Raw genomic sequence first — 8,870 nt, 5'->3', positions numbered from 1 at the left:
GTCATAGCCTTAGTGAAGAGATCAACCAACGGGAGATTGGAGGACACATGAGGTAGTGTGATGTGACTAGTAGTGAGAAAATCTCGAATGAAATGACAATTCATCTCTATGTGCATAATCCGTTCATGCAAAATTGGATTTGAAGCAATTTTAATTGCACTCATGTTAGCAAATAAAGGAATAAGAGCTGAGTGATCAATGGTCAAATCATAAAAAAGAGCTTTAAACAAGACAAGCTCAGTGCAAATAGAGGACATGGCACGGTATTCGACTTCAGTAGATGATGTGGAGACTGTTTCTTCTTGCACTTCCGAGAGATAAGGGAATCACCTAAGAAAACACACCAGCCAGTGGTAGACTGTTTGGTTAGGGGTGTTCACATTAAATGTCAAATCGACCAAACCGGCCCGATCCAACCCGAGTTGGTTAGTTTTTCAAAACCACCGGTCGGTTTTGGTTTGTATGAGAAAATAAACTGACACAACTGAACCGATCCTATATGTTCAAGTAATTATTAAATAATCCCTACCCTATATGTTAAATGTCGATATATTTTATTTGTGTTTTGTTTGAACTTTGAAAAAAATTGGTTATTTATGATAAATAATCAAAACGTAAAACCAATACAAATATAATACAATGGTTAATTCAGTTTTGTATAAATTTAAATATATGTTGACAAAAAAAATCAGTTTTGCATAAAAACTAATCGATTTAAATATATATTTTGATTTTGTAGAAAAACTAAAAAGAAATAAACTTAAATATAAATAGATATTTTAGTTCAAAATATATATAAAAACTGACTAAACTGATAAACTGACCCAAACCGACCCTTCATGTTTAGGTCGGTTTTGCTTCATGGTCAGTCGATTTTGGTTTATTCAATAAGTAAACTGACTAGGTCGGGTCGGTTGAAGAAAATTACTCAAACCGACCCAACCTAATCCGCGAACACCCCTACGTCTAGTGTCAGGACAACCATCCCAATCAGCATTAGCATAAGCAATCAACTGAGGAGATGAGAAGAAAAGTCCATGAGATAAGGTGCCTCTAACATATCTGATAATCTAAAGCACGACAGAGAAACGAGGTTGTCGAGGAGCTGATACAAACTAGCTGACTATCAGCATAGCATATGATATATCTGGCCAAGTCATAGTAAGGTAAATAAGGCTTCAAACAAGTTGATGATTTATGTAGCATCATGAAGAAGTTGTCTATCATCCTTACTGAACTTTAGGTTGAGTTCTAACGGGGTATCAACTTGCTTCGAGTTAGAGAGATTGGCCATCTTTTTAATCAAGTCACTAGCATATTTGCGCTGATTAACAAAATATCCTCGAGCACTTCGAGTGATCTCAAGACCAAGAAAATAGGTCAAAGGACCAAGATCCTTCGCTTTGAAGGATTGATTGAGAAGCTGCTTCAACTGAGTGATCCCTTCCAAGTCATCACCAGTAATGAGTATATCATCAATGTACACTAGTAGGAGAGTCACTCCTTGGGGATGACGAAGAATAATGAGGGAATAATTTAAGGCACTCTACTAAAATCATGCTTCAATAATAACCCCTTTGAACTTCTCAAATCAGGACCATGGGGCTTGCTTAAGCCCATACAAGGACTTCTTAAGTTTGTAGACTAAAATAGAATCATCATAATAGCCTAGAGGAGGCTTCATATACATTGTCTCATGGAGATTCCCATGAAGAAAGGCATCTTTGACATCCATTTGATGAATAGTCCATTGTTTAATAGCAGCAATAACAAGAATAAGCTAAACAATAGTCATCTTAGCCACTGGTGCAAACATCTCCTCATAGTCAATGCCATGTTCCTGTTTGTACCCTTGAGCAACAAGGCGAGCTTTATATTTATCCAAACTCCCATTAGAATTCATTTTGACTGAGTACACCCAATGATTTCCAATAATGGAGGCATTTGGTGGAGGAGAAACAAGCCTCTAAGTATCATTTTCTAATAGGGCCTGAATTTCCAAGTCCATTACAACTTTCCAATGCCCAATTGTTGTAGCCTGTCAGTAAGACTTGGAGATATATGTGGAAGAAAAAGTAGAAAAAAGGGAACTATGGATAGAAGAATATCCATAGTTGTCAGGAGGACAAGTAACTCTAGAGGAGCATCGTAAAGGAGTGGGAGTGAGAGGTAAAGGATTACTTACATGAGAAGTAGATGTGGATGGTATAGGGTCTAAGGATGTCAAAGGAATAACCATCGGGGTCGATGAAGGAGGAGGAGGCATAGGCGTTGGTGCAGCGTGATACTTCCTATGATAGACTTGAAAAGGCAAGATTGAATCACCTGTAGAAGTAAAGTAATGCAAAATAGAGAAAGATGGTGTAGGTAATTTAACAACATATTCAAAGAATGGCAAATTCTCAAGAAAGATAACACTTTGAGATATATGGAGACAATGAACTTTAGGATCATAAAAATAAATCCTTTATGTTCTAAATTGTACCCTATAAAGGCACACATAGTTGATTGAACAGTAAGCTTAGTGCGCTCATGGGGAGGAAGATGCACAAAACAAATGCAACAAAAAATATGAAGTGTAGAGTATTTTGTAGAATGATGAAAGAGACAATAGAAAGGTGATTGATTACCAAGAACTAAAGATGGAATGATGTTAATGAGATACACAATAGTGCTGGCCGCCTCCACCTAAAAGGTAACAGGAACATGAGAGTCAATCAAAAGGGATCTCACCATATTCAAGATGTATAGGTTCTTGCATTCAATAACTCCATTTTGTTGAGGAGTTCTTGGACAAGATCTTTGGGGTAGAATTCCATGTTTCGTTAAATAGGTTTGAGATTCTCCATTTTCCCCATCAAAATATTCTCCCCCTGAGCCAAAATGTAGAATACGAATGGTGGCATAATGTTGGGTCATTATCATGGTGTGAAAGTTCTGAAAGGTGGAAAGTACTTCTGATTTCTTCTAGAGGAAATAAATCCAGGTATATCTAGTGAAATGATCAATAAATAAAACAAAGTATTTGTATCCAAGTCTAAATATAATAGGAGATGACCAAGCATCACTATGTATTACTTGGAAAGGAATAGTAGCATGAACAAATGAAAATGGAATTGGTAAAATATGGCTTTTACTAAGACCACATGTTATGTAAGATTTATCAAAATTCTTATAAACAAAATTAACAGTAGGTAAACAACCAAAGGAAAATAAATGATCCAAATTCTTAGCCTGTGTGTGGCCTAAATGTCTATGCCATAAATGCCACACATTATTACAATGAGAATGTAAAACATCACTAGTAGTAGAAAGAAAACAAGAAGTTGAGGATGAAGGTCTCTTCTTGAACTCAAGAGCAAACAAACTCCCAAGCCTACTTTCCTTCCCCTTCACCTCACCGGTGCACTGATCCTATATAACACAACCATCATGAAAAAACAAAAACATGTTACCATCACCAAGTTGACCCATAGAAATAAGGTTGGTAGTTAATTTGGGAGATGAAAGGAAGATGATTGAGAGGTAGAAATAAATAAATCATCACAACTAACAATGTTTAACGACTCACCACTAGTAGTAATAATCTGGTCATTAGAAGAGTAGGGTTTAGGACTCTGACCAAAGGAGGCCCCGGTCATATGATTTGAGGCTCTAGAATCTATAATCCACATATGGATAGGAGAGGAGCAAGTAGTAGAAGACTTACTAGATAGGTAGATAGTAGAGAAGGCAAATAAAATAGTTGAAGGCATAAGTTGTCGTATCTTATCCTCAGTTAGAGTACTAGAAGGCTCCCCCTTTCAATATGAGTTGGATGAGACAATAATATCATATAAAGACTCTGTAATTGTCTGAAGTTCTTTGTATTGACCCTTCTTGAGAGGTTGAGTGGGGCATTCAGTAATAATGTGACCCTTTTGTTTGTAGTAGGTACAAAAATTCATTTTCTTACAATGAGAGGCCACATGTCCAAACTCCTTGCACTCATAGCATCTTGGAAAAGTTATTTTTGCCCTTTGGCTTGGTAGCTAGAAATACTGTATCAAGTCTATGTTCTTTCTTGCTGTCAAGGGAGGATTGTGTGTACAGTCTAGTCTCCTCCCTTAATAGTTCACCCAACATGGTGTCTAAGTCAGTCCCATTTTCCCTACTGAGTATGCTAGATCTTATCAACTCATAGTCAGGTCTAAGATGCATAAGAAAATGCATAATCTTCCTTTGATCGAAATTCCTTTTCATAGTTGTCACACAAAAATCATATTTTGTCCATAAATTAACAAAACCAACATAATATTCCTATATTTTTTTTCTCTTCTTGAGTCTATGAGAATATGCCCATTTCAATGTGATATTGTTTGGATATATTTAACTGCTAATACACCTTCCCAAGGTAGTCATACATCTCCTTAGCAGTTTTTAGGCCCCTCATAGGAATAGCTACATCAATAGTGACTGAATTCAATATCCAAGAAGCTATTCGGGCATTACTAATTTTCCACTGTTTCATCCCTTTAGCATCTATAGCATCGGGAATGGTTGTAGTACCACCCAGATAGCCCCACATATCCTTCCCTTCAACAAAAAAAAAAAAAAATTGGAAATGGAATTTCAAGAGAGCATAGTTTGTTCCATTGAATTTCACAGATATGATGTCACCCCTTTCAGATCCCATATTCAGTCAAGAAACCAAAGAAAGACTATAGAAGATCGATAATAATCACTAGAAGTCAAGAGGAATACCTTGAGCAGGAGATAAATAATCATTGGGAACCACTAAGACCCTTAGAGTAAGTAAACGAAGTTTGAAACTTCAGTAAAAAAATCAACAGTCCAGAAAAGAAAACTATAAGTAGTAGCCACCCAAGGGAGAGGATCAAAATCCCTTCAAAACTTTACCAAATCAAGAGAGATTTGTACCATAAATAGATCTAGTCTAGGCAACACTAGATCTGAAGTTTGGTCCTGATTTGAGACCTCCCAAGAGAGATCTAATGAAATCTCTCTTGCAGAGTTTGAACTCTGTCTAAACAGCAGGTAGGGTTGATTGAAAACAGCCCTATACACTCCATCGGTTGAAGAATGCAGTAGATCTAAGTAGAGAGATGAGATTACTACCCAAAGAAAGTGACAAAAAAAGCAATAATAAGATTAAAGAGCAACCTACTCTGATACCATGTCAATTCCAGTCAAAGAGGAGAAGAGACAAGAGAGTCACACGAAAATGGGTGGGTGTGTATAATAGAGCCAAATAAAAGTAAAATTACAAAATTACCCCTCATCCATTCTATAGTGTATATAATAACAATCTACAAAATAGGATGGGCAAAATTATATATAAAAGCTGTAGAAAAAGAAAAACTTATCATCAAAAGGTTTGGCTATCACTTTTAACATTGAGTAGGGGTGCAAATGGATTGGATCATGATCCGATCCTATTTGGTCGAATTCAGATTGGATTCGGATCACCCCTATCCAATCTGAGAGGATCCAATCGGATATATATTCTATATATTTATATAAATGTATACAATACATATATATTTATTTATTTATTTATAAATGTATTATTTATATTGTAATTTTGTAAAATTGTTATATTTATTTTTTATACAAAACATGTATATATATGATGAAAATAATTAAAAAAATACTTGTATTTTTTGTTTTCTTTATTTAAATTGGTATATTTTATTTTTCTTTTAATAATTTATTAATTTTTAAAGAAAACATATCAGATCTGTTCAAATCTGAATATCCGACTTTCCAATCGGATTCGAATTCAGATCCATATCTATTAAATCCAATTAGATCTTAAGATCATATCAAATGACAATTAACAATATCATATCCGATTTGGATATACCTTAATTTGAATCCAATCCAATCCGTTTGCATGCCTGACATTGAGAATATCATAACTTAGGCCCATATACAGTTGTTAGACAGCCTACTATCTATAACTAACTAGTGGAGAGATTTCTTGTTTTCTTTTTTTGATAGATAACAAGTGGAGGGATTTAGATTGAGAACAATAATACAAGTCTAATCAAAATGATTATAACCAGGTGATGATTGTGACTCACCATCTAATGAGAATTTTTGTAATCGACTTCCAAAAGGCATTGGATGATAAATATTTAAAAATTCTTGGTCATCCAATAGAGGGAATTGATTAATTGAAACTTCTGCTAAACCAGAGGTCCCACTAAATAGCAGGTCCCCTAAACTCATCAACTAAGCAATCAGCACTATCCCAAACCCAATACTGGTGAGCCCTTCTCCGATGGGTCATAGGTGCATTAATTACCTAATACCATGGGCTTCCCTAGAGAGAAGAATAGACAAAAAGGTGAAAAAGAACCTAAGAAAGAGGAAGTAATTGTGAAGGAAAGGTTCATACAAGTGTCCAACTCACCTGGTTCTAGTCTATCTTTAGGGTTATATTCCATCTAAGAGATGCTCAATATGTGGATGGTCTTAACACAAAGCACTTTGGTGGGATATATGGCATTATGAGGGGCAAGGACATCCACAGTTGCAGAGTTGATGTCCATCACATATTTTCATTTCCATTATAAACAATCATAAATTCTTTCTGCACATAGAATCAGAGCATAGACTAAAACCATTTCAGATGATAGTATGCATTGCATCCACCCACCAACCGAAACTTTTTAATTTGGTGGAACCTCCTCCAGCTCTCTTTTTATCGTATTGCTGGGAGCCTGAATTCGGGTTGAGGAAGATCCAACTTACAGATACAACCTGTTTAAGGTTGAGACTTGAGAACCAACAACCTGACCCTGACAGAGGTTGATTAAAGTAGTCCAGCTGAGGTATGGAAATTTGGTTCAGTAGATTGTGGGTTGCTGGGTCGGATTTTTCAACTATAATGGATAGATTCCCTGAATAGGACGGTATGAATGTAGCCAAAAGCATGGAGATCTAAAAAGGGATTTGATTCATGTTCAGTACTTGTGAGTTCTGAACAGATTATCAAACAAAAAATCAGTGGATCTTGTGGTGTAGAATGAACAATGCTTAATACCAACCTATCCAACACACCATGGCCCATCTTCATCCTGAAGTTGCCACAAATACACCCCTTGGAGAAGAGATTGGACCTCTTCCAAGTTGTCTATCCATGGAAAATTGGAGACGAACCATGAGCCACAACCTTCCCTAGTGTTGTAGATAAGTCCATAGCTCGTCTTTTTCACATTAAAAAGTTCTGAAAAGGGTAGTCATTATGAATGGATTCTTCTCTACAGATGGGACTGATTTTTTACATATGACATTACACACATCACCCAATTCATAAAGCATTTATATAGTTATTCTGAGTTAACCAGCATTGCAATTAAAAGGGGTTAGAACACCACATGTTTGATGTTTGGCCAAACCCAGGCTTTGTCCGGTTCCTTGGAGAATAAGTGTGAAGGAAAAGTTGAAAACAACAACAACAGAAAAAGAAAAAATCTTAGGAATTGCATGAAATGTCTTATAATTTCTCCTTTCTCACTGGTTTCCTAATAAACCAAGTGTAGCCTAAGGAATTCCTTGATCCTTCAGAATGGGTGGCAATCATTGACCTGAATCACCTGATCATCTCAAAGGCCCAACCCTCCTTTGTGGGTTCAGGTAGGCATGGCTCAGCCTACTTGATAGCGAGGTAGGGTTCAGGTTATATATTTACTAAGTCAAGCACCAGCCCTAAAACTAGATTGTCTCTGTTTGGCATAACTCCAATATTGCCAGTAGATGGTCTCTAGGATTTGTGGTCACACAGTCAGCTGTGTGAGCCAATTCAGTCAATAATGAGCCACATATCCAATGGATTCCCTGAACCCTTGTTTTTGTATTGCCGAATGGAAATGGAATTGAATTGAATGCGAATAGGCTGAATGTAAATTCTGGTTTCTTCTTCGCTGTAGACTTTGGCTGTCTTTAGAGAAATTAGAAGGGAAGTAAAATGAAATAGTATCCACTTTACATAAAAGACAATGGAAATAGGAGAGTTATTTTCTGTTTGGGAGTGTGGTAGGAAGCAAGATTATGCAATCCTGATGTAAAATTTGCACTGCAAGTAAATGCAACTGAGAGAAAAAGTACAAATTTTGTATAAGGTTAGAGTACAAATCACAACTACAAATAAACAATTTCTAAACTGAACTAAATGCAAAATTTGTATTCGATTCAGATTTACACTGCAAATAAACAGAACCTTCCTAAAAGAAGTGAGTTGGAAATCCTAAAATCGAGGAATTGAGATCTGCTCCTCACACCGACCTCACAGCATCCCACTCGCAAAATCGAGATAAGATAAGATTAACTGTCCAACAGGCTATGGAACCAATGATAACACCTCACAACAGTTCTTTCAATACATATAGAGCCCACAACCATTCAACCTTTCACAGTGGGATGTTATCATAGTATGGTTGGTTCCACAACCAGACACACGTCCATCGCATTCAGCTAGCTAATGCGAATTACCTAAAATCTGCCCGTGAAAATTCATATACAGTCTACAGTCTACACTACAAGATAAGCCAAATAGTTGTAATTGCTTACCCAATTTTTGCCCCGATCCGTGACACAGCACAAAGTTACGAATTTTGAATTGGTCCCATATGCCTACTGCTGTGTTATATCACTAGCCTCAGCCTCAGCCTCTCTCTCTCTCTCTGAAAGAAACTGATTTGGATTTTCTCTACTTTTCTTTAGGCATCTAAGCACTTATGTCTACTAGTTGCAATTATTGACTTGCCACTGCCTTCCTCACCATTTCCTTCTGGGGTTCAGTTTGGTTAAGTTTAGACATTTGCTCACTGAAGCGAGCACCATCCCATTGACAAATGGCAAAT

This window comes from Nelumbo nucifera, chromosome 1 (genome assembly GCF_055504915.1).
Source record: "Nelumbo nucifera cultivar China Antique chromosome 1, China Antique-T2T, whole genome shotgun sequence".
Lineage (NCBI taxonomy): Eukaryota > Viridiplantae > Streptophyta > Magnoliopsida > Proteales > Nelumbonaceae > Nelumbo > Nelumbo nucifera.
This window is presented reverse-complemented; position numbering follows the sequence as displayed.